This window comes from Euprymna scolopes, chromosome 4, assembly GCF_053919585.1.
Source record: "Euprymna scolopes isolate OS-2025 chromosome 4, ASM5391958v1, whole genome shotgun sequence".
Classification (NCBI taxonomy): domain Eukaryota; kingdom Metazoa; phylum Mollusca; class Cephalopoda; order Sepiida; family Sepiolidae; genus Euprymna; species Euprymna scolopes.
Window position 1 is genome coordinate 177,206,680 of NC_136485.1, and position 23,511 is coordinate 177,230,190.

Consider the following 23,511-nt stretch of genomic DNA (forward strand, 5'->3'; position numbering starts at 1 on the left):
TCAGATGTACAACCACCTCATCTGGTTGCGTATAATAAACTTCTCGATACAAGGTACGTCAGCCCGCAGGAGAACATCCATATCAGGTATAAAAGTGCTCCATCTGATGACCAGAATGTGTCTCAGAAATTTCTGGTGCACTCTCTCCATGAGTTTTATGTGTCTACCATAAGTTGTCCAGGCCTCAGAAGCGTAAAGCAGGGATGGTAAAATACAAGATTGATAGACACTGATCTTTGTACAAATAGTTATACCCCTGTCAGACCATACTATCTTCTCTAAGCCACCAAAAGCCTTAGTAGCACGCTGTATCCTATAGTTGACCTCAGCAGCATCCAGAGTTCCATCTCTGGCGAGAGTACTAGCCAAATACACAAATGTGTCAACCACGGCAAGTCTCTGGTTGTTGACAAAAATATTTGGTTCCACATACAAACTACCGGGTGGAGGTGTGAACATGACTAATAGTAAGCCCAAAAGACGCACAGGCCCTCGAAAACAGATCCATGATGCCCTGCATATCCCTCTCACCATGGGCCACAAGATCGGCATTATCCACATAAAGCAATTCACGAACCAGGTGCTGAAAGCTCCTTGTAGAAGCATGAAAACGACGAAGATCAAAGACCCTACCTGTGGTTCTGAAACGCAAATAAACACCCAGAGAGCATTCCCTAAAGGCATACAATAACATAGTTGCAGAATAAATTGAAAAAAGTGTAGGTGCTAGGATATCACTCTGGGTTCCGATAGGCATCCATTGAAGCTCAGGCGAGCCTTCATATTAGCGTGGAGCTCCCTGAGTAATCGTAGAAATTGAAGTGGACATCCCAACTTCCCCAGAATTATCCATAGGGCCCTTCTGTTCACCGTATCAAAAGCCTTAGTCAAATCAACAAAAACCTGATAAAGAGGAACATGGTGTTCAGTACATTTCTCCGAGCAGAAAAGATCATGTCCGTGGTTCCTCTGCCCGGACGAAAGCCACTTTGGCTTTCTGGAATGACGGATGGACAAATATACTTTAACAATCTATTGAGTAGAACTCTGGAAAATACTTTACCAACTGCTTCCAACAAACTTATCCCACGATAACTTCCACAGTCGGTCCTGGGCCCCTTTCCCTTGTACAGTGATATAAGAATTGCATCAACCCAATCCTGATGGACGGGAACACCCCTCCAGACATCAGTGATAAGATGAAGAATTTCATGAACAAGTCTATCACCCCCCCCCAATGTAAGAGGACTTCCACAGGAATACTATCAAGCCCTGGGACCCTCCCAACGTTCACTTCCTTGATTGCATCTCTAATTTCATTCTCAGATGGGAACACAGACATTTCATGGATAAGCTTCTGTTGTGATAAAAATTCATTGATGACGTCCTCATCAACATTAGAGGGGTTGTCCAAAAGATCAGAATAATGCTCGGTCCAACGAAAGAGAATCTTGTTAGGATCCTTTATAAGGGCAATTGAGAGTAGGGGAGATGCAGATAGTGTTTGAGGACCAAAAGCTTTTTTAAGCAAATGGTACATTCGTTTGAGGTCTTTACAATCAAATGTCATCTGGATTTAGTTGGCGAGTTTAGCCCACCACTGATTTTTCATTTGATGGAGTCGCTTTTGGAGAATACCCTTGTTTGCTTTAAGTGACTTTTGGGGGGACTCTCGACCTCCATGAGAGGCAGACAACATCTTATGGTGCAACTCATTTTTAGCACTTAAGAGTTGAGTAATTTCAAAATCATTATCATCAAACCAATCCTGATGTTTAGATTTGCGGAAGCCAAGAAGATCTACACTTATTTCATAGATTGTATTTTTAAAATGCGCCCATGACCCATCAAAATCAGCAGAATTAACTACGGATCGAAGCTTTTCATGTACACTTGGATCAACCCGCCTGGACACATCAACCCACCTGGGAATCCCAACACCACTCAACCTAAACTTCGTCCTTATACAGATTTGCAACTTCCCACGTACCAAAAAGTGATCTGTGCCATATTCAGCTCCACGCCTAACACAGATAAAGAAATGGCACGACTGAGATCTTGGTAAAACGCCGTGATGGTGTCTTCATCATGACCCATGGTAGGGGCATACACAGATAAAATCGTCATATACCTACTGTGTGCAAGAGAGAAGCGCGTCATCATAATTCTGTCACTTACACAGATTGGCTGTTCAATCCTCTTCACCAAATCAGAACGCACTGCAAAGCCAATTTCACCTTCTCGTCTCAGCCCCGATGGTTTTCCTTTCCAAAAAAAGGTGTATCCCGAGCCCACTTCCATCAATTGATCCGCGCCACTCAATCGTGTTTCAGACAATGCCGCAATGTCTATGCTGTACCTAGCGAGCTCTCTTGCAACAATAGCTGTCCTACGCTCAGGTCTTTCACTATCCAGGACATCTAGCAAAGTTCTCACATTCCACGTAGGAACAATTAGGTTATTCCTCTCTTGATAAAATTTTGATTTTTCTTGTTTATTATTTTTCTTCAACTTTATCTTGTTTCTCCTGCAAATATAGAGCAGCCGCCGACCGCAGGAAGCCGACCAGCTAATAAAAGGGTAGACAATTTATAGGTCACCTTTTCTAGACCCTTCCCAAATTCATGGGTGAGCAGTGTATCCCTAGAAAAGGCTGATCAGTCCACAGATCATCCACCGAAGTTGCTTCCACCCTGTAAGCGATTTAGTCGACGATGTTAGATAAATCACTGGCCGCCTATATGCAGATTTGCAGCTATGCACTTCCAGGCCGCTAAGCCTGTGCACGTCGCCATTCACCTATCGCCATAGGACTTTTACTTTTTTTTCTTCTTTGAAAGATATCTGCACATAACGATCGCGACACAACATGCTTGTGCTACACATATTGTACCCTCTCGCACCCTACCACTGGTTGCACAGTGTCAAACTGATATAGTGAGATGACTGATCAGTGGCGTAGTGTGTATGTTTTATTATCACTGTGTTTTAACCTCTCCGGCAGCTGGACATATACACACACATACACATAAGCAAGCAAACATACGCATATATATATATATATATATATATATATATATATATATATATATATATATATATATATATATATATACACCCGCACACACACATACACACACATATATATATATGCGTGTTTGTGTGTATACACACACACATATATATATATATATATATATATATATATATATATATATATATATATATATATATATATATATACACAGAAAATACAACACAGTGTTCACACATTAATATTTAGGAATAAGTACCAGGGTTTTCCAAAAAATAAAGCCTCCTATTTTTAAAACTAAAATAAAAATTTGAAGAGCTACAAAGACGAAGGTCGTACCATTAAAATGTTGACCATTTTGTATTCCAGAATTCATTTGTTTCCATAGTCACCACGATTCTTAGTGCATTTTACCAGATATTCTACGATGTATATATTCTTCAAACGCACGTTTATGACAGGTTTTGTTTTCTTAAAGTCTTTACACCGTCGATATCTGCAATAGAAAGATGAAACTTTCAGGTCATGAATGTATGAACTCAGTCAACATAATAATGAAATTGGCAATCCACTTTAATTCATTCGGGCATTATAAAAAAATAGGAGACATTACTTATTGAATGCGACTTATATAATATACTTTGGCTTTTAGGCAAGATTCATAGCCCGTTTATTTACATTGAGTTATGCCAAATTGATGTTTTAATATTATTAACTTTGTGTTTATATTTGTATTACGTAATAATCTATATTATCTATATGTTAATCACTATCTGTAGAGTAAATGCGGTATTGTGGTGGCTAATTCTATTAATTCCTATTCATCCCTAATTGTGCATCTAATAGAAACCATAATACTTAGTTCGATACACGTTATAATAAAAAAGTCTATACAAAATTTAAACCAGGTCGGTCAGTAGTTTGCGAGATAAGGAGGAATAGACAAAGAGAAAGACGGACCCTGATAGAAATATGATACAGAAGTCTACCATTATTAGCATTTAAAAGACTTGTTCAACTAGCTCTGAGTCTCTTACTCTTTACAAATTCTTTTCTAACCATTTTATGATGTACCTCCTGGTGTAACTAACATTTTCTCTATCGTCTTGTTTTTCTATTTACTTATTCTGTCTTATCTGACTTTTTGGACCCGCCAGACATTCCTTTCCTTCGCTGCCCTTATATGATTTTAAGTACATTATCACAGAAAACAACAATTATATTAGACTAATTCCTGCAAAAAATGGAGGTTTCCTTTATCCTGCAAGAAGACAACTCACACCTGAGAGTATCCTGTACTTCTACAAAGTCATGATTCGCCCATGCATGGAGTACTGCTGTCACACATGAATTGGGGCATCTAACGCTAGTCTCTCCCTCTCGGATATGGTCCCAAAAAGTCTTGAATCTAATAAGTCACGCTTTGTAAACTAAACTCAAACCCTTATCCCACCGGCGCAATTTTGCATTGTATTTTAATTGAAGGTGTTCTGATGAACTCATTGCAATTGTGCCCCTGGAGCACAAAGCCGCTTAGCAACAAAATCACACCCCTTCGCTGTTAAGGTCCCTAAATCCTAGAAAGCATGTATTTTAATAGTTTCTCTCCTTTGAACAGCTGGACCTTTGAATTCCCTTCCTACTACTTGTTTCCTGGATGTACTGATATGCAGAGATTTAAATGTAACGTAAACCAACATCTTGTTCATCTTCCCTAAGCATGGTCCCAAAAGCAGCCTCTTATTGCCAAGGTGTTTCAGTTGAATCTGAGTAAAAAACAAAACAAAAAAAACTGCCCGACCTTCAACACACGTTATATCAAAAAAAAAAAAAAAAAACAACAACAAGAAAAAACAACAAACCAACAAACAACAAACAAAAACTAGAGATGATCAGTTAAAGTGAATATCTTATCTAGCACAAGCAAATTAACTTGGAATATCAAGAATTATTTTATCAGCATTGCAGTCAAGACTTACATAATTATCTATTAACCTATAAAACGAATGTAGTCTACATTCGGCAATACATAAATATTAAATGTCAAACGAAAATTAAATGGAGAAATTGTAAACAAGATCAAATCTCGGCGAGAAAAATTCTTCAATTTGACACCGAGAAGATTTATGCAAGCAATTTACAGTTGATGATTGAATTGATGTTCTCATTCGTGATTCGTGTATTTTGTATATATATATATATATATATATATATATATATATATATATATATATATATATATATATATATATATAACGGTAATTTTTTTTCTGTAAGGTCTGACGAGGCTGTTGGATCGTAAACATGGTCCAACATCCGGAACATAGGTAGCCAAACAGATAAAACGGTAATAAAAAAATAAAACACACACACATACACACACACACACACACACACACACACACACACACACACACACATATATATATATATACATACATACATACATATATATATACTAGCATTTCAGCCCGGCGATATATGAGGATGTGTATGTTGAGCAAAAAAAAGTGGTAGTAGGAAGACAGGCTCGAACCCGTACCGCGAAGGAGGAAAAGAACAGAAAAAACCCTGACGTCTTTGCTGTAACGACCACCTCCAAACCGGAAGTGACGTAGGTTTAAATTAAGGCTAAACAATCGAAAGGAGAGGATGACTTTCAAAAATATCGGCGAAAAAAGCGACGCACCGTCGCTACTGCCCAAATTTTTAAGCATACATGCAAACATACATACATACATACATTTATATATTGGTAACTAAACATTTTCGACCCAAACTGATTAAAAAAACTGCCCTATTTCCGAATAGTGTTTATGTAAAATTACAAACGTTTAGACCAGATATTGTCTGAGTAATTTGGTAGAGACCGCAGAGGTCAAATTTGTTTTAACTTTGACCCCTATTATGACACAACATTTACTGTTTTGGGCCCAAATCAACTTATTAAGTTAAATGCATGTCCAAGGAACCTATATCTAAAATCTCAATTGTACCAAAAATTGTCGGAAGAGTTTGGTAGAGTTCTCAAAAGTCAAATCGTTGACCCCTTACCAGCCAAATTTCTGGCCAGAAAACTGATTACAAAGATTTTCCCAAATCTCAATACCCTTTATATCAAATTTCGCATCTGTAGACTGAAAATTGACAGAGTTATTGTGTAGGGAAATGTACACACACAGACACACACACAGACACGTTCACTTTTATAGATATACTAGCATTTCAGCTCGGTGTTGTCCGGGTGTTTGGATGTGTATGTTGAGCAAAAAAAAAGTTGTAGTAGGAAGGCAGGCTCGAACCCGAACCGCGAAGGATGAAAAGAACTGGTGAAAAAAACTGACGTATTGGCGGTTACTACCACTGCCAAACCGGAAATTAAGTTGGTTTAAATTAAGGCTAGACAATCGAAAGGAGAGTATGACTTTCAAACATATCGGCGAAAAAAGCTACCCACACTGTTGAAAAGTGACCAGTTGAAGGTGAAGATATTAATGTTTTTAGCCACTTTTTCGATATTTGTCGTTTGAAACATCGCAATTAAAAACGATTCTGACCTTGGTAAAATCTGTTGCCTCCGTCGAAAGTTTTAGGCACACATGCAAACATACATACATACATACATACATACATACATTGGTAACTAAAAATTTTTCGACCCAAACCGATAAAAAAAGCTTGTCCTGTCTCTGAATACCCTTTATGTAAAATTTCAAATGTTTAGACCAGAAAGTGTCTGAGTAATTTGGTAGAGACCACAGAGGTCAATTTTTTAAAACTTTGATCGCTATTATGACCCCTTGATATTTATTCTTTTGGGCTCAAATCAAGTTATTAAGTTAGATCCATGCCCAAGGAACCTATATCTAAAATTTCAAGTTTTTAGACCCAAAAGTTTGGTAGAGTTCTCAAAATGCAAATCGTTGAACATTGACCCAAATTTTGCCAAATTTCTGGCCGAAAATGGATCACAAAGATTTTCACAAATCTCAGTAAGTTATTGCGTAGGAAAATGTACACAGACAGACACACAGGCAGACATACAGACACCTTCACTTATATATATATATATATATATATATATAGTAAAATTTTGTTGAAAATTCAAAGACTCACGTCTTCTTTTTTATAACCTTCGTTTATTTCCTATATATGTATTCAGGGGCAATTGCGCCATCCAAAAAAAGTGCTCTTTAATGAGCCGTTGCCAAAAGAGCACGTTCAGTTAGTTGGCGCAACTATCCCGGACTTGGCGCAATTACCCCAAAGTACAGTATATATATATATATATATATATATATATATATATATACTCCTATAAATTCGTTTCTCTTTTGTGTGTATCGATATTCATATCAAAACCCCCCTTTCTATTTATTTAAAAAGAAAGTACAATTTTCTTATACATGGGTCGTAGAATTGCATTCACTAGCGAAAGATCAAGCTAATTTACATATTTTTTTAAACATTCATTTCAATTTATTCCCTATTAGTTTTTTCCGGTTTTCTTATGGAATGATCATCTTTAGTCAACTGTTACGTGTAATTATATCCATGCAGATATTCTACATGATTTATACTTGCATAATGTTTGCGTAAATGTATGCAGTAAACACAAAATTGTTTCCATATATATTTATCTATATGTATATATTTTTGTTTTTCTATCTATCTATCCATATATATATATATATATATATATATATATATATATATATATATATATATATATATATATACAAGAATAAAAAAAGCATTGGAAATGCAAAAGGATATAGGGATGGTATGCCAAAAAGTATACAAACAAGATAGCTATGAATGGCTAGGCACATGGAAATAGAATTGCATCCAAAGTATAGCCCTATAGCTTTTCTCCAATCTTCATTCCGTGCCATCATTACGGTTGTAAAAAGCTATAGGGCTATACTTTGGATGCAATTCTATTTCCATGTGCCTAGCCATTCATAGCTATCTTGTTTGTATACTTTTTAGCATACCATCCCTATATCCTTTTCCATTTCCAATGCTGTTTTGTTCTTGTTAATTAGTATTTTTACTTACAGTCTTATTTTTAAACTTACATTCATGATAGTATTGTCTTTTTTAGGAGGCGGCTCATTGCCGCCTCCATTAGTAGCAGGTCGCTTCCTGCTGGGTTTTAGGTCTTTGGGTTTTGGGCCTTAGGAGTTGCCTCTTGGTCCTCCATCGGTTCTATATTACATAGAGAGTGCTACCGCCTCTCTGATAAAACAGTTAGAGTATTATAAAGTTCTAAAATGTTCATACCTTCACTATTAAATTTTTCTTGGTTCATTCTTTGGCGTTTTGGAAAAGATTTGGCAGTTTTTGATATTTATATTTATAATAGTTTGTGCATGAGGCAGCTTTTTTCCCTTTGGGATCCCTGTTATACCGTGCTTTTGAGTCAGCACATGAGGCAGCCTTCTTTTTTTTCTGGTTCGTTGTTATAAATAGCACGTGAGACAGCTTTTTCCCTCGGAATCCCTGCTATACCGTGCTTTTGAGTCAGCACGTGAGGCAGCCTCCTTTTTTTCTGGTTCTTTGTTATAAAGAGCACGTGGGGCAGCCTTCTTTTTTTCTGGTTCTTTGTTATAAAGAGCACGTGAGGCAGTTTTTCCCCTCGGGATCCCTGTTATACCGTGCTTTTGAGTCAGCACGTGAGGCAGCCTTTTTTGCCTCAGGATTTGCATGATACTTAATTTTTTTTATTTCAGCATTTTTCTGATAGTATTCTTTTTGCTCAGATAATACCTTGACTTTGTTTTTTTCATAGTCTATATTTCTCTGAGCTTTTTTACTACGTGCTGACTTTGGCATTTTTTATTAAATGTAAACATATAAAACTTATGTGTATCTTACTATAATATCACTTATCTTATAGCAAGACAACTCTCGTAGAATTGAGATACTGCCCCGTCACCAATAGTTAAAGTGTGGAACGGTAAATACACCAATAGTGTAGTTGTTATCTTTATATGAAGTCCTAATCAGTGACAGTGTGAGGTTACTTGGTTAATTTATTGTAGTTTATTTTAGAAAACTTACTTGTTTTTATTAGTAGATTGTGTATAGTAGCCACAATATCTAGTTATTTTTGTGGCTAGGGCTTGGATTTTGATTCTTTTTGGTCAGCTTCCAATGAGTTCTTAGAAGATGACTTTCTTGCAGTTTCTTTTGCGGTTAATTTAACTTATTTCCTTTGGCGTTTGGTGAGTTCTTAGAAGAACTGGTCTGATTTACTTTTCTTAGCGAGCGAAGAGATTCAGCTGCATTTAACAATGGTTGCTATAGTGTATTTTTGCGCATGCGTGAGAATTTCAAGTTTCCTCCTTATTTTTCAATAGTTTGACAGTAGTCATGTGTCTTTCTGCCAAGAGCGACAGACGTCAGTGTTAGCCGTGATCGTCTAGAGGTTAGGACCCCACGTTGTGGCCGTGCTAACCTAGGTTCGAATCCTGGTCACAGCATTGACATTTTGTACATATTTTACAGTCCAAAATCTGAAGAATTATTTGTTTTTATAATATTGTTTTTTGACGTCGTACTTGCTGATAGGTTACTCTTATAACAATTTTGATCAACTGAGATAAAGATTTCGTGGTTTCATTAACGCTGGTGGGTTACTGTTTAAAGAAAAAACCTTGACGTTCACCTCAAATATTCAACGTCCAAGAAATATAGGCCACTGGCAAACTGGAACGTCTGTGAGCATCCGGTGTATTATTTGGAGCTGTCCCTTTTGAGAGACGTTCCGTGTTCGAAGTGGTCTGTCTACATTGGGTATATAGTGTTTAAAACTTGTTATTACACGTAATCTTATTTAATTATGGAGTTAGCGATGGGTCACTGCACTTCTCCGTGTAAAGAGCAGTCGATTGATGCTTGAACTATTGCCAGAGACCGTTCGTACACCGAAATACATCGTCTCAAAAGAAAGAAGAAAGCAGAAGAAGAAAGAAGAAAGAAGAACAATTGGCCATTTTTTTACCCTTTTTTTGCTCTCTTTTGACATTTTAACCGACGTTCTAACACTCGCTGGATTCGTAAGACGCTTCTCTGTAAGAATATGTGCTTTTTGAAACTTATAAGTTGATTTTAGTTGAGATTTGGATAGTTTGGTTTTGTAGGCGTATATAGGCGTGTACGGGCCATCCCTATATAGAGAGTGCTACCGCCTCTCTGATATATATATATATATATATATATATATATATATATATATATATATATATATATATATATATATATATATATATAAAAGTGAAAGTGCCTGTGTGTCTGTGTGTCTGTGTATGTGTGTATGTCTGTGTCTGTGTGTCTGTGTACATTTCCCTACGCAATAACTCTGTCAATTTTTAGTCTACAGACTAGAAATTTGATATACAGGTTACTGAGATTTGAGAAAAATCGATGTGATCGGTTTTTGGCCAGGAATTTGGCGATTAAGGGGTAAAATTTCAACGATTTGACCTTTGAAAACTCTACCAAACTCTTCCGACAATTTTGGGTCTACGCACTTTAAATTTTACATATAGGTTCCTTGGATATTGATCTAACTTAATTTTAAGGGGTCATAATAGGGGTCAAAGTTGAAAAAAATTTATCTCTGCGGTCTCTTCCAAATTACTCAGACAATTTCTGGTCTAAATATTTGAAATTTTACATAAAGGCTATTCAGAGATAGGGCAAGCTTTTTCATCAGTTTGGTTGAAAATTTTTAGTTACCAATATATAAATGTATGTATGTATGTCTGTTTGCATGTCCGCCTTAAACTTTCAATAGAGGCGGCGGCTTTTACCAAGATCAGTATCGTTTTAAAGTTCGATCTTTCATACGACAAATATCGAAAAATTGGCTAAAGACATTAATATCTCCCCCTCCAACTAGGCACTTGTCTGCAGGGGGGTGTTCCTTTTTTCGCCGATATTTTTTAAAGTTATCCTCTCCTTTAGATTGTCTAGCCTTAATTTTAAAAAATGTCACTTCCGGTTTGGCGGTGGGTGTAACAGCATAAACGTTAGGTTTTACCCCGTTCTTTTCCTCCTTTGCGGTACGAGTTCGAGCTGCCTCCTACTACCACTTTTTTTTTTGGCTAAACATACACATCCAAACATCCGGACAACGCCGGGCTGAAATGCTAGTATATCTATAAAAGTGAACGTGTCTGTGTGTCGGTGTGTCTGTGTACATTTTACTTCGGAATATCTCTGTCAATTTTAAGTCTACAGACTCGGAATTTGATATACAGGGTACTGAGATTTGGGAAAATCTATGTGATTTGTGTTTTCGGCCAGAAATTTGGCTGATAAGTGATCAAAGTACAACAATTTGACCTTTAAGAACTCTACCAAATTCCTTCGACAATTTTGGGCTTAAACACTTGAAATTTTAGATATGGGTTCCTTGGACATGGATCTAACTTAATAATTTAGTTTGAGCCCAAAATGATAAACATTAAGGGGTCATAATAGGGTCAAATTAATAAAAATTAACCTTTTTTTTTGCTCAGCATACACCTCAAAACACCCGGGCTAAGCCGGGCACCCATGCTAGTATATCTATAAAAGTGAACGTGTCTGTGTGTGTGTGTGTGTGTGTCTGTCTGTGTAAATTTCCCTACGCAATAACGTTGTCAATTTTTAGTCAACAGACTCGAAATTTGATATACAGGGTACTGAGATTTGGGGAAAATCTATCTGATCGGTTTTCGCTCAGAAATTTGGCTGTTAAGGGGTCAAAGTTCAACGATTTGAGCTTTGATAACTCTACCAAACTCTTCCGGCAATTTTTTGTCTAAACACTTGAAATTTTAGATATAAGTTTCCTGGAGGTTGCTCTTACTTAATAACTCAGTTTGAGCCCAAAACAATAAATTTTAAGGGGTGATAATAGGGATCAAAGTTAAAAAGATTGACCGTTTTTTTTTTGTTTTTTGTCTTTTTTGCTCAGCATACACCGCCAAAAACCTGGACAACGCCGGACACCCATGCTAGTAATTTGGGGTTGTTATTTTCCCGAGGTCAGGTGACCAGTGAAGTATAACGAGGTTAACGCAAAAGTGCTCAATACCGAGGTAGAGCAGGTATACTCTTGTTTTTACATAAGCAGTAGTGTGTTGCTACACAGGCATGAGCATGTTTCGGTCTTCTAGTATTTAGTAACTGGATGTCTCGTCAGGCAATCACGCTTGCATAAAGGGAATCAGTAACGAATCTGAAAGTCATCTTGAAGTAAGAAAATGTTATTAAGAAGGAGACAGAGGCGAGGTTTAGCTGTGCGTAACACGAGGTTAATTGAATTTTTTCTGTTTTAGCGTGAGGGGATGAGGGGTAGGGTTTGGGGTTAAGAAAGTCATATTGAGGATATAAGTCCGAAATGATTAAAGTGGGTCATGATTTTATTGGAACAGTAGATTGTATAGGAAAGAGGTACGGGGGGGGGTTCTGTTAATATAATGTTATTTAAGTGTCAGGAAAATATATTTCGAAGTTCAACTTTATCTTTACTATGTGTTTCTTTTGCCATGTTGTTGTTGGAGCATAGAATAATTTTGTAATAATGTGTTGTCTTTGCCTCAAGCGTATCTAACACGTATTTATTTTATTCAAACTCAACCAGCGCTTCTATCAAGGAACACAAACCCTAACTTGAATTCCGCGTGACCAACACACCGTTCCGACATTTGAAAAGACTACCGCAGGAACAACACACCGACGTCTACTGATTTTATGCTCAAACAACAACATGGGGAAAAAAAGAAAGAAAGACATACTGATGATGAAGTGTATCTTCGAAATATATTTATAAATTCCAATATAAATTTTAAACAAAATAAATATCTGTTTATTTTGTAATAATGCGTTGTTTTGGCTTCAAACGTATCTAATACGTATTTATTTTATTATATATATATATATATATATATGCATAAATTTTTATATGTGCATATATATAAATATACGAAGATTAAAATACATCGATATATGTAAACGAATATAAATCTGAAGGACAAAGGCAACAATTGTTCAGTGAAGCGCATGCCATTGAATAAGTTCTGTTAATAATTGTTTGGAAAGTTCCAACACATTTTTGTTAATCACACTTCAAGATAAATGACGCGTGTATGTTTTAACAATAGTACATCTATGACGGTATCTATTTCTTAGTTTGTATTTGTTGTTGACGAGAATATTTGTCCGACTAGATGAGCCTTCGGATGCCTATCGGGATGATTAATGTGTTTGGATTTGTAAGCAGTTTGCATTTCGTTTCGCCTGACAATAAAACCGAAAAAAATAAATGGAGACTCGCTTAATTCTGTTCGAACGATTCATGGTTGCTTTTCATGATTTCGTTTATTTGAGTCAGATTGATCGACAAAAAAAAAAAACCCCAAAAAAACAAAAACAAAACAAACAAAAAAAAAACGAAATTCTCTATCTATCTCAGCTGGTGGCTCGTTTTCATTGCCAAAAAAAATATCTCGATAATAAAAAACGCACCGTTTTTTGTGTGTTTAACTTGGAAGAAGATAGAAATGTCGATAGATGAAAGATAAGATGGGAATCAAAGCGTGCATTGTTCGTTACCGATGTACACGCATGTATTTGTTGTGTTCTTCTTACCAGCGCAACCACGTGGGAATTTTATGGTTGTCTTTGTTCTTTGAAATTAGATTTTGGAAAAAATTCAAATATACGAGAACTGTTCGTATTATTTGGATAATTCAGACTACTGTTCTCAATATTATTATTATACACACAACATTTCGATCGATGTAAGCTTCATGTTTCTTTATGGTACGTCTTGCAGTCCTCGGGAATCTTTCTGTCGAACTTGGCAAGCAATTTGTACTGAATTTCAAACGGAGCCCTTTATTCAAGTCTTCGAGGGTAACATGCTGCCATTTTGTCAGCCATGACACAGTAGAATTCCTAAGTTATTCACAATTGTATTTTAAGTGTCGGATGCACTGAGGACTTAAACTTCAACCTCCAGAAGAGTGTAACTTAGAACTGAATTGTACCAAACACCCATTATATGCTACGAGTCCTTGCGGTTTGGAATGGTAATCCGAATAATGCAAATGATGAAAATTATCCTCATCTCAGAAATTCAGAAGCGCGAATTGTTTATGTAAAAATAACGACCGTTTTATTTTTAGATTTCCATAGAGTCATTAGCAATAATTAAAATTTAAAGTTCAATATATTCTATCTTATATCAAAATGTATATTAATTTGTATCTAGATAAATATCCACCTCGTTACACAAATGTTAGCAAGTAAAAGAAGAAATGTTGGTAAAACTATTACAAATGCTTAGGGGGAAAAGAGAAAAATAGCAAGTCAGACAATCCGCACGGTTACGTGTAGATTTTTATTTTCTTTTTTCAAACTTTCCAGATTGAGAGGATTTCTTATAATTTTAATAATACAGACTGTGACTTTATTTTATATAAATATGAATATTAGTGCGAATATTAATGAACATACTTTTACATAATTTCACCCCGTTTGGTCACGTTTAATTTGTTTTTCCTGCTTTCCTGCTATAACTGTATCTTGTATACAAACGCGTTGGCATCCACACAAGGATGAACACATTTGAGCATGTGATTTTTCTATCTTGTAGACAGCAACACCATTAGAATGACATTCGAGCTCGTATCTATATAAATATGTTTTATTTGATTCAGATTTTTATTGGAATTCAAATATTTACTTCAACTTTCAATGAAATAAAATATCTTGTATTACGAAGTTTTCACATAATAAAATCATTTTTGTAATTTATAAAACGCATTTATCCTTGAGTGGCCTATCGGCCTTGATAAGTGGTGACGTTTATGTAAAAAAAAACCCAAAAAAAAAATGAATTTGTCAAACAGTGTAGCTTTTATATATAAAAAATCGTCAACAAACAAACGAATAAGATTTATTTACATTATGTACATTTTAATGCTAATTCTCTCACATTGAGTCGAGAATATTTCCGTTAAAATAAACTTAACATCTCAGACGCTTATTGCTTGTGAGAAAACGTACATTTTGTATTTTCTCTGACTGTTTTGTTTAATCCTTATATGACGTATTTGTTTTCAAGCTGGTAAATGTCGTCGTGTGTTATTTTAATGATAAAAGACTGTAAGTTAGAGAATTTGTGATTCTTCTTTTGATAATGTGAATGACTTCGTAGCAAATTGTTAATGATCTTTTTTGCTTTGCTTTGTTGAATATATATATATATATATATATATATATATATATATATATATATATATATATTGCGTTTTGCGATTTTAACTTCACCAAATGCAATTTTTAATTTATTACTAACCCGAACACAGACCAGAAAGTCAAAACGTTCGCGACTATTGAACAATTCTTTTTACACTCGAACAAAATGTTCGAACATTGGCCCGCTATAAATGGAAAGAACGGACCGCAAGAAAAACACACAGGACTTATCATTACTGTTCAACAACGAAACATGTATAAGGGAAAGACTGCTGGCGAAATATATATATATATATTTATATATATATATATATATATATATATATATATATATTCTATTTCATTTTATTCAAATTTGGAGCAAATTTTTCTACGAAATATATAATTTTTTTCGTCAATTTTTCTTGGCGTTCGTAAACTTTTTACACATTTTTTTATAGACTTTTTCGTTATAAATTTGTTAGCTTTTGTACTTAAATCAACTTGAAAACAATTTTGTACTTAAATCAACTTGAAAACAATTTTGTACTTAAATCAACTTGAAAACAATTTTGTACTTAAATCGACTTGAAAACAATTTTGTACTTAAATCAACTTGAAAACAATTTTGTACTTAAATCAACTTGAAAACAATTAGTGGCCGTTTGCTTCTTGTTTACACATCATCCAAATACAATGTCACTTGTATTAATTTGCGTCACGGCAAATATGTGTTGCGTCTTTGAAAAGGATGAAACACCATTGGAAGATCAATCTATCCAAAAGTCGACTCGAAGATATAGAAAAGAACTGGTATTTTGTATAGGTTTTATTGTCATTAAAATATTAGCGAGCAATTAACGGTACATAGTTTTGTGAGAAGACAACTAAATTGCTTTAATAATGAAATTAAGAGAAGGGTTTTAGAACAATAGAAAGTAGAATCTGTCACTCAGAGTAAATGGAAGATAGTTTTATTAGTTAACACAAAGTACAGGAAATAATGAGTTAAAATTAGTTCAAATTATCGGTTAACTGTTCGTCAAAATATCACAAAACTTTGTACGAATCGTTATTACTCTTATCAACACCAGACATGTCATATTGTTATTTGAATGTAAGAAACTGCAATTAGGGGACTATCTAAAGCGATGAGTGAAATATTTGTTCACATTACATTTACAAGTCTGCATTTTAGTACAGTCAGGGGAAGAAGAAATAGAGAAATATTTCAAAGGTCTAGATGCCAAAGGATAGAGGTATTTAGAGAATGATTTCTGGCATATATAAACTACAATAGAGAACCGTTATATATCACTACTATACGGATTTGTGGACGGTATATACGTCGAGTAAATACAAATACAATGAGTTCATCACAGTGCATTTCATTAAAGTACTTGGATGCAACATTGCAGCGATGGGACGGAGGTTGGAGCTTGATTGATAGTGTGAAATATTAAATTTGAGCTTCGTTCTAAGAAGTTGAAACTAGTGGTGCATGCACTAGCTCTTATGCGAAGGTGGTTCAGTAGAGACATATGATAGTCTTTGTTGTGAGAAATCTTCTAGCACGTTCTTTGCAGCAGCTTTGGCCATGCACTTGTTCCAGCTTTTATCTGTGATGGGTAGCCTAGATGTTTGAACGATGAGGTTCAAAGTGTAATCGTCAAAGAAAAGAACCGGTATTAAATGTTACGATCCATTTACGATAAGTGTAGATCATTTTCTTAGGTTCATCTCAATGTTTATGATATGTGTACATTAGTTTTTCTCCTCGTGAATTTTGTAGAGTATTGTGTCACAAGTAAATATACCCATCTTAGACACCACAATGGGTGTGATGCTGGGTTGCATTTAATTAACAATACTAATGATGATGCAGCAATCAGCACTCGGGATGAGCAGAACAAAGAAGCGCCACCTGAAACATTTTTATTTTGATTCATATTCAAATGCGATGCGAATACGCACAGTAATGGCGCCTTTTTTAAGTGTTATCTTCATCCGTCAAAAAGGAATAGAATCCGCTTCTGGAACACTCATCTGTTTGTGTTTTAGTTTTTTCTTAGAACAGGAGGAAAAGTAAAAATCAAGGAGTGAAATATACTTTGAAGAAGAAAGGGGAAGAGAAAGAAAAGGTCAAGATGGATCGGTGTAAAAAAAAAGAAGTAAAAGAAGAAATATAGTTTGAATAAAAAGAAAATGGCTGATAGAAAGGAAACGAAAGGAAAATGGGCAGTAGAAGAAACAGATATTTGATGACGAATAGGCGAAGAAACAGAAAGAATAAAATGAGGGAGAAAAAGAAAGAAACAATTCAAAGGAAAAAGAATAATAAAAATATAGCAGCAGAAAAAAAAAATAAATAAAAAGTGAAATTTGTTTGAAGAAAAGGAATAATAAAACGATGAGGAACAGACACAAAATCATGAACCCATTTTTTTTTCACAAATAATTCTCCTTGTTCTTCTGAATCCGACAAAAACGCACACTCTTCCGGTTCGTACTATCTCGCCCCTAACCGAGTCAATCCGCAGAATTCTCTTGGCGCATGCACAACGTGCTCTTGTTTGATCGAATGCCAAAAGCCTCCGAGATATTTTAGATCGGGTCATACGCTTCTCATAGACCTAGTTAATATTAGTTTGCATACTTGGCTAAAATGATGACGTATTCCGTACTTGAGCTAATGACTGGCACTCACCAGAGACTCTCACTAATAACGAAACCAATAAAGCTTTATGGTCTGTAGATGAGAGGGAAACATAATGCTCGATGTTATCCTGTTTCATGTTAGAGTTCATATCATCGGTTTCTATTGAATAACTGAAAGCAGTAGAATGTGAAAATAATTTTAAGCCAAAAATTAAACATGTGATCTTACATAACTGAAGTTATGGGTTTAAGGTTTCATGTTTTAAAAGTGAATTTTAAATGATAGCGATTTCCCGAGATACTAAGAATTTGAATAAGTGTCACACATGTTGGTCTGTCACATTTCTGGTTGCAGCAGCATTTTGATTAATTTAATGGATGCATCTAATATAAGATACGTCCAGAAGAGTTTCTGTTCTGTTGTCTGCCACGCTCGTTTGTCTGTTACACTTCAGTTTGAAACAATAATCCACTGACTGAATGGACGTATCTAAAATAAGATACGTATTAGTATATCTATGGGAGGTTCGGTCTGTTTTTCTGTCGCCTTTCAGTTTGGAGAAGCACTTCATCATTAACCTATTAAGTCTCAGGTTATCTATTTTTTTTTTACTGTAACTTCTGCGATGGATAAAAAAATTGGGTTCAAATACACAAATAAAAAGGAAAAATGTTATTTCATTTAGAAAGCTAAATTTTGACCGTCCTATAAATGTGATATATTCTAAAAATCAAGATGCTATGCATTCCAAATAAAATTTATACATTATGATAAGAAGCAAAGCAGTTCACTCCAAACATCCATCACATATTTGGCAATAAGTTAGCGGATTTCTATTGCAAAACTCATTCATACCATTCATACATCATCAAACAAATAGAATTTTAGCGAATTTCACAAGAATCCTTAAAAAGATACCAATAATTCCCGGAGAGAAGCTGATGAACACAGATGAAGTTTTTCGTCAGAATAATTATGCAGTAAGCAATAGTACACTACATCAACTTATAGATTTTAAAAATAAATTATTTGCTGCCCAATTCACACGACAGTTTGACATGATGGGTTTGCAATGATTAAAGTCTCATTAAAATCAGACGTTTATCATTTTCAATCTTGTTGAAATATACTTTCTCGCACCACGAAATTTTTCAATGCAATACTTGCTGCTCTGTTAAAAACTGTGTGAAAACATAACTTCTAAGTATTATGGTATCCATTCGGAATTAATAAGGATTAATAGGGATTACTAGGATTAGTATTTCATTTGAAAATGAGTACATGTTTAATATTCAACCATCAATTTAGCATAAACCACCCATTCTAAGTTATCAATCTAAGACTTTAACGCGCTAAAAATATCTAGTTATAAAAATGAATTAATTAGGACATACATTCCAACACGTCGCTCACATCCGAGATCAGAATAACTCAGGTGTTCTTATTTACTAATGGCAAAACCTTCGGATGTCATTTACTGTCTTGATTTATAAAAATGACACTCATGTTCTGTACTTGAAGAAAGGAAAAAGTATTTTGTAAAATGATAGTAATTAATATTCGGTACAATCACACACCGGTTCAAATTAGATCACCGAAGTAAAGCAACGTTAATACTGATGAGTGACCGTTTAGGAATATCATGCATTGTATGTAATATGACATCGATACCTTACTGAAAGAACTGCTAAAACCTTGCGTCATTTTCACTGACCGAGAGAGACTAACTGCTGGGGACCGTTTGTGAATATTGCTATTCGCTTGATACCTAACCATTCGGAGAAACCTGGCTTAACCGCCTTAGGGTCAATACCGCTGTCTGTCTGTCTGTCTGTCTGTCTGTCTGTCTGTATGTATGTATGTATGTATGTATGTATGTATGTGTGTATGATAATAATTAATATGCTAATGTTTGTGGAACTCACCGGTCTTTGTCTAATGCTCATTTTTCTAGAATTTCAATAGAAAATATTGGGAAAATGTCATAGGAAATTTCTCTATAATCGAAGTTATCCCCTCTCGACAGTATCACGCAAACTTGTTTACTGTAAACTTCTCGGGGGTGAAGTTTAGCGATCGCAAAAGGGAAGACGATCCGCCATTGTCCGCCAAGAAAACGCCCGATTTAAATAGTTTTGATGTCTGCAGTGTCAGAATTTTTATCGTCTATTTTTTCTTGTCTGTGATATTCGAACAGCGAAAGGTTGCCTGAAGCCATTAACATCTGCTGACTATTCGTCTTTTGGAGACAGACAATTCTTTCGGTTTTCTCCGGCCAGTGTCTCGTCAGCGCAGATAACACAAATAACCACAAAAGTTTCCTTGTTGCTGAGAGATAAGTCGATCTTTGGTTTGCAAGATCACTAGAGATGGATACTATATAAAGAACATACCATTCCCAAATAGTCACCCATCTAAAAACTATCCAGGCTGAATGCCCCTTAACTTACGCGATCTTATGGAAACTGTGTCAGCGTAATTACAACGGTTTTTATTTTTTTAGAAATATTGTATCAATTGCTGTAAATATAAATGTAAATAGAAATATAATATCAATTGCTGTCAATAGAAATATTGTATCAATTACTGTAGATATAAATGTAAGTAGAAATATTGTGTCAATTGCTGTAAATATAAATGTAAATAGAAATATAGAATACATTGCTGTAAATATAAATGTAAATAGAAATATCATATCAATTGCTGTAAATATAAATGTAAATAGAAATATAGTATCAATTGCTGTAAATATAAATGTAAATAGAAATATAGTATCAATTGCTGTAAATATTAATGTAAATAGAAATATTGTATCAATTGCTGTAAATATAAATGTAAATAGAAATAGAGTATCAATTGCTGTAAATATAAATGTAAATAGAAATATTGTATCAATTGCTGTAAATATAAATGTAAATAGAAATATAGTATCAATTGCTGTAAATATAAATGTAAATAGAAATACAGTATAAATTGCTGTAGATATAAATGTAAATAGAAATACAGTATCAATTGCTGTAGATATAAATGTAAGTAGAAATATAGTATCAATTGCTGTAAATATAAATGTAAATAAAAATATAGTATCAATTGCTGTAAATATAGATGTAAATAGAAATATAGTATCAATAGCTGTAAATATAAATGTAAACAGAAATAATGTATTAACTGCTGTAAATATAAATGTAAATAGAACAATTGTATCAATTGCTGTTAATATAAATGTAAATAGAAATATTGTATCAATTGCTGTAAATAGAAATATTGTATCAATTGCTGTAGATATAAATGCAAGTAAAAATATTGTGTCAATAGCTGTAAATATAAATGTAACAAGAAATATCGTATCAATTGCTGTAAATATAAATGTAAATAGAAATATTGTATCAATTGCTGTAAATATAAATGTAAATAAAAATATAGTATCAATTGCTGTAAATATAAATGTAAATAGAAATATTGTATCAATTGCTGTAAATATAAATATAAATAGAAATATTGTATTAATTGCTGTAAATATAAATGTAAATAAAAATATAGTATCAATTTCTGTAAATATAAATGTAAATAGAAATATAGTATCAATAGCTGTAAATATAAATGTAAATAGAAATATTGTATTAATTGCTGTAAATATAAATGTAAATAGAAATATAGTATCATATGCTGTAAATATGAATGTAAATAGAAATATAGTATCGATTGCTTTAAATATAAATGTAAATAGAAATATTGTATCAATTGCTTGGAATATAAATGTTAATAGAAATATAGTATCAATTGCTGTAAATAGAAATATTGTATCAATTGCATTAGATATAAATGTAAGTAGAAATATTGTGTCAATTGCTGCAAATATATAATATAACTAGAAATATAGTATCAATTGCTGTCGATATAAATGTAAATAAAAATATCATATAAATTGCTGTAAATATAAATGTTAATAGAAATATAGTATCAATTGCTGTAAATATGAATGTAAATAGAAATATAGTATCGATTGCTTTAAATATAAATGTAAATAGAAATATAGTATCGATTGCTTTAAATATAAATGTAAATAGAAATATAGTATCAATTGCTGAAAATATAAATGTAAATAGAAATATAGTATCAATTGCTGTAAATATAAATGTAAATAGAAATATAGTATCAATTGCTGTGAATATAAATGTAAATAGAAATATAGTATCAATTGCTGTGAATATAAATGTAAATAGAAATACAGTATCAATTGCTGTAAATATAAATGTAAATAGAAATACTGTATCAATTGCTGTAAATATAAATGTAAATAGAAATACAGTATCAATTGCTGTAAATATAGATTTAAATAGAAATACAGTATCAATTGCTGTAAATATAAATGTAAATAGAAATACAGTATCAATTGCTGTAAATATAAATGTAAATAGAAATATAGTATCAATTGCTGTAAATATAAATGTAAATAGAAATATAGTATCAATTGCTGTAAATATAAATGTAAACAGAAATATTGTATCAATTGCTGTAAATATAAATGTAAAGAGAAATAGAGTATCAATTGCTGTAAATATAAATGTAAATAGAAATATTGTATCAATTGCTGTAGATATAAATGTAAATAGAAATATAGTATCAATTGCCGTAAATATAAATATAAATAGAAATATTGTATCAATTGCTGTAATTATAAATGTAAATAGAAATATTGTATCAATTGCTGTAATTATAAATGTAAATAGAAAAATAATATAAATTGCTGTAAATATAAATGTAAATAGAATATTGTATCAATTGCTGTAAATATAAATGTAAATAGAAATATAGTATCAATTGCTGTAAATATAAATGTAAATAGAAAAATTGTATCAATTGCTGTAAATATAAATGTAAATAGAAATATAGTATCAATTGCTGTAATTATAAATGTAAATAGAAATATTTTATCAATTGCTGTAAATATAAATGTAAATAGAAATATAGTATCAATTGCTGTAAATAGAAATATTGTATCAATTACTGTAGATATAAATGTAAGTAGAAATATTGTGTCAATTGCTGTGAATATAAATGTAAATAGAAATATTGTATCAATTGCTGTAAATATAAATGTAAATAGAAATACAGTATCAATTGCTGTAAATATAAATGTAAATAGAAATATAGTATCAATTGCTGTAAATATAAATGTAAATAGAAATATAGTATCAATTGCTGTAAAAATAAATGTAAATAGAAATATAGTATCAATTGCTGTAAATAGAAATATTGTATCAATTACTGTAGATATAAATGTAAGTAGAAATATTGTGTCAATTGCTGTGAATATAAATGTAAATAGAAATATTGTATCAATTGCTGAAAATATAAATGTAAATATAAATACAGTATCAATTGCTGTAAATATAAATGTAAATAGAAATATAGTATCAATTGCTGTAAATATAAATGTAAATAGAAATATAGTATCAATTGCTGTAAATATAAATGTAAATAGAAAAATTGTATCAATTGCTATGAATATAGATGTAAATAGAAATACAGTATCAATTGCTGTAAATATAAATGTAAATAGAAATATAGTATCAAT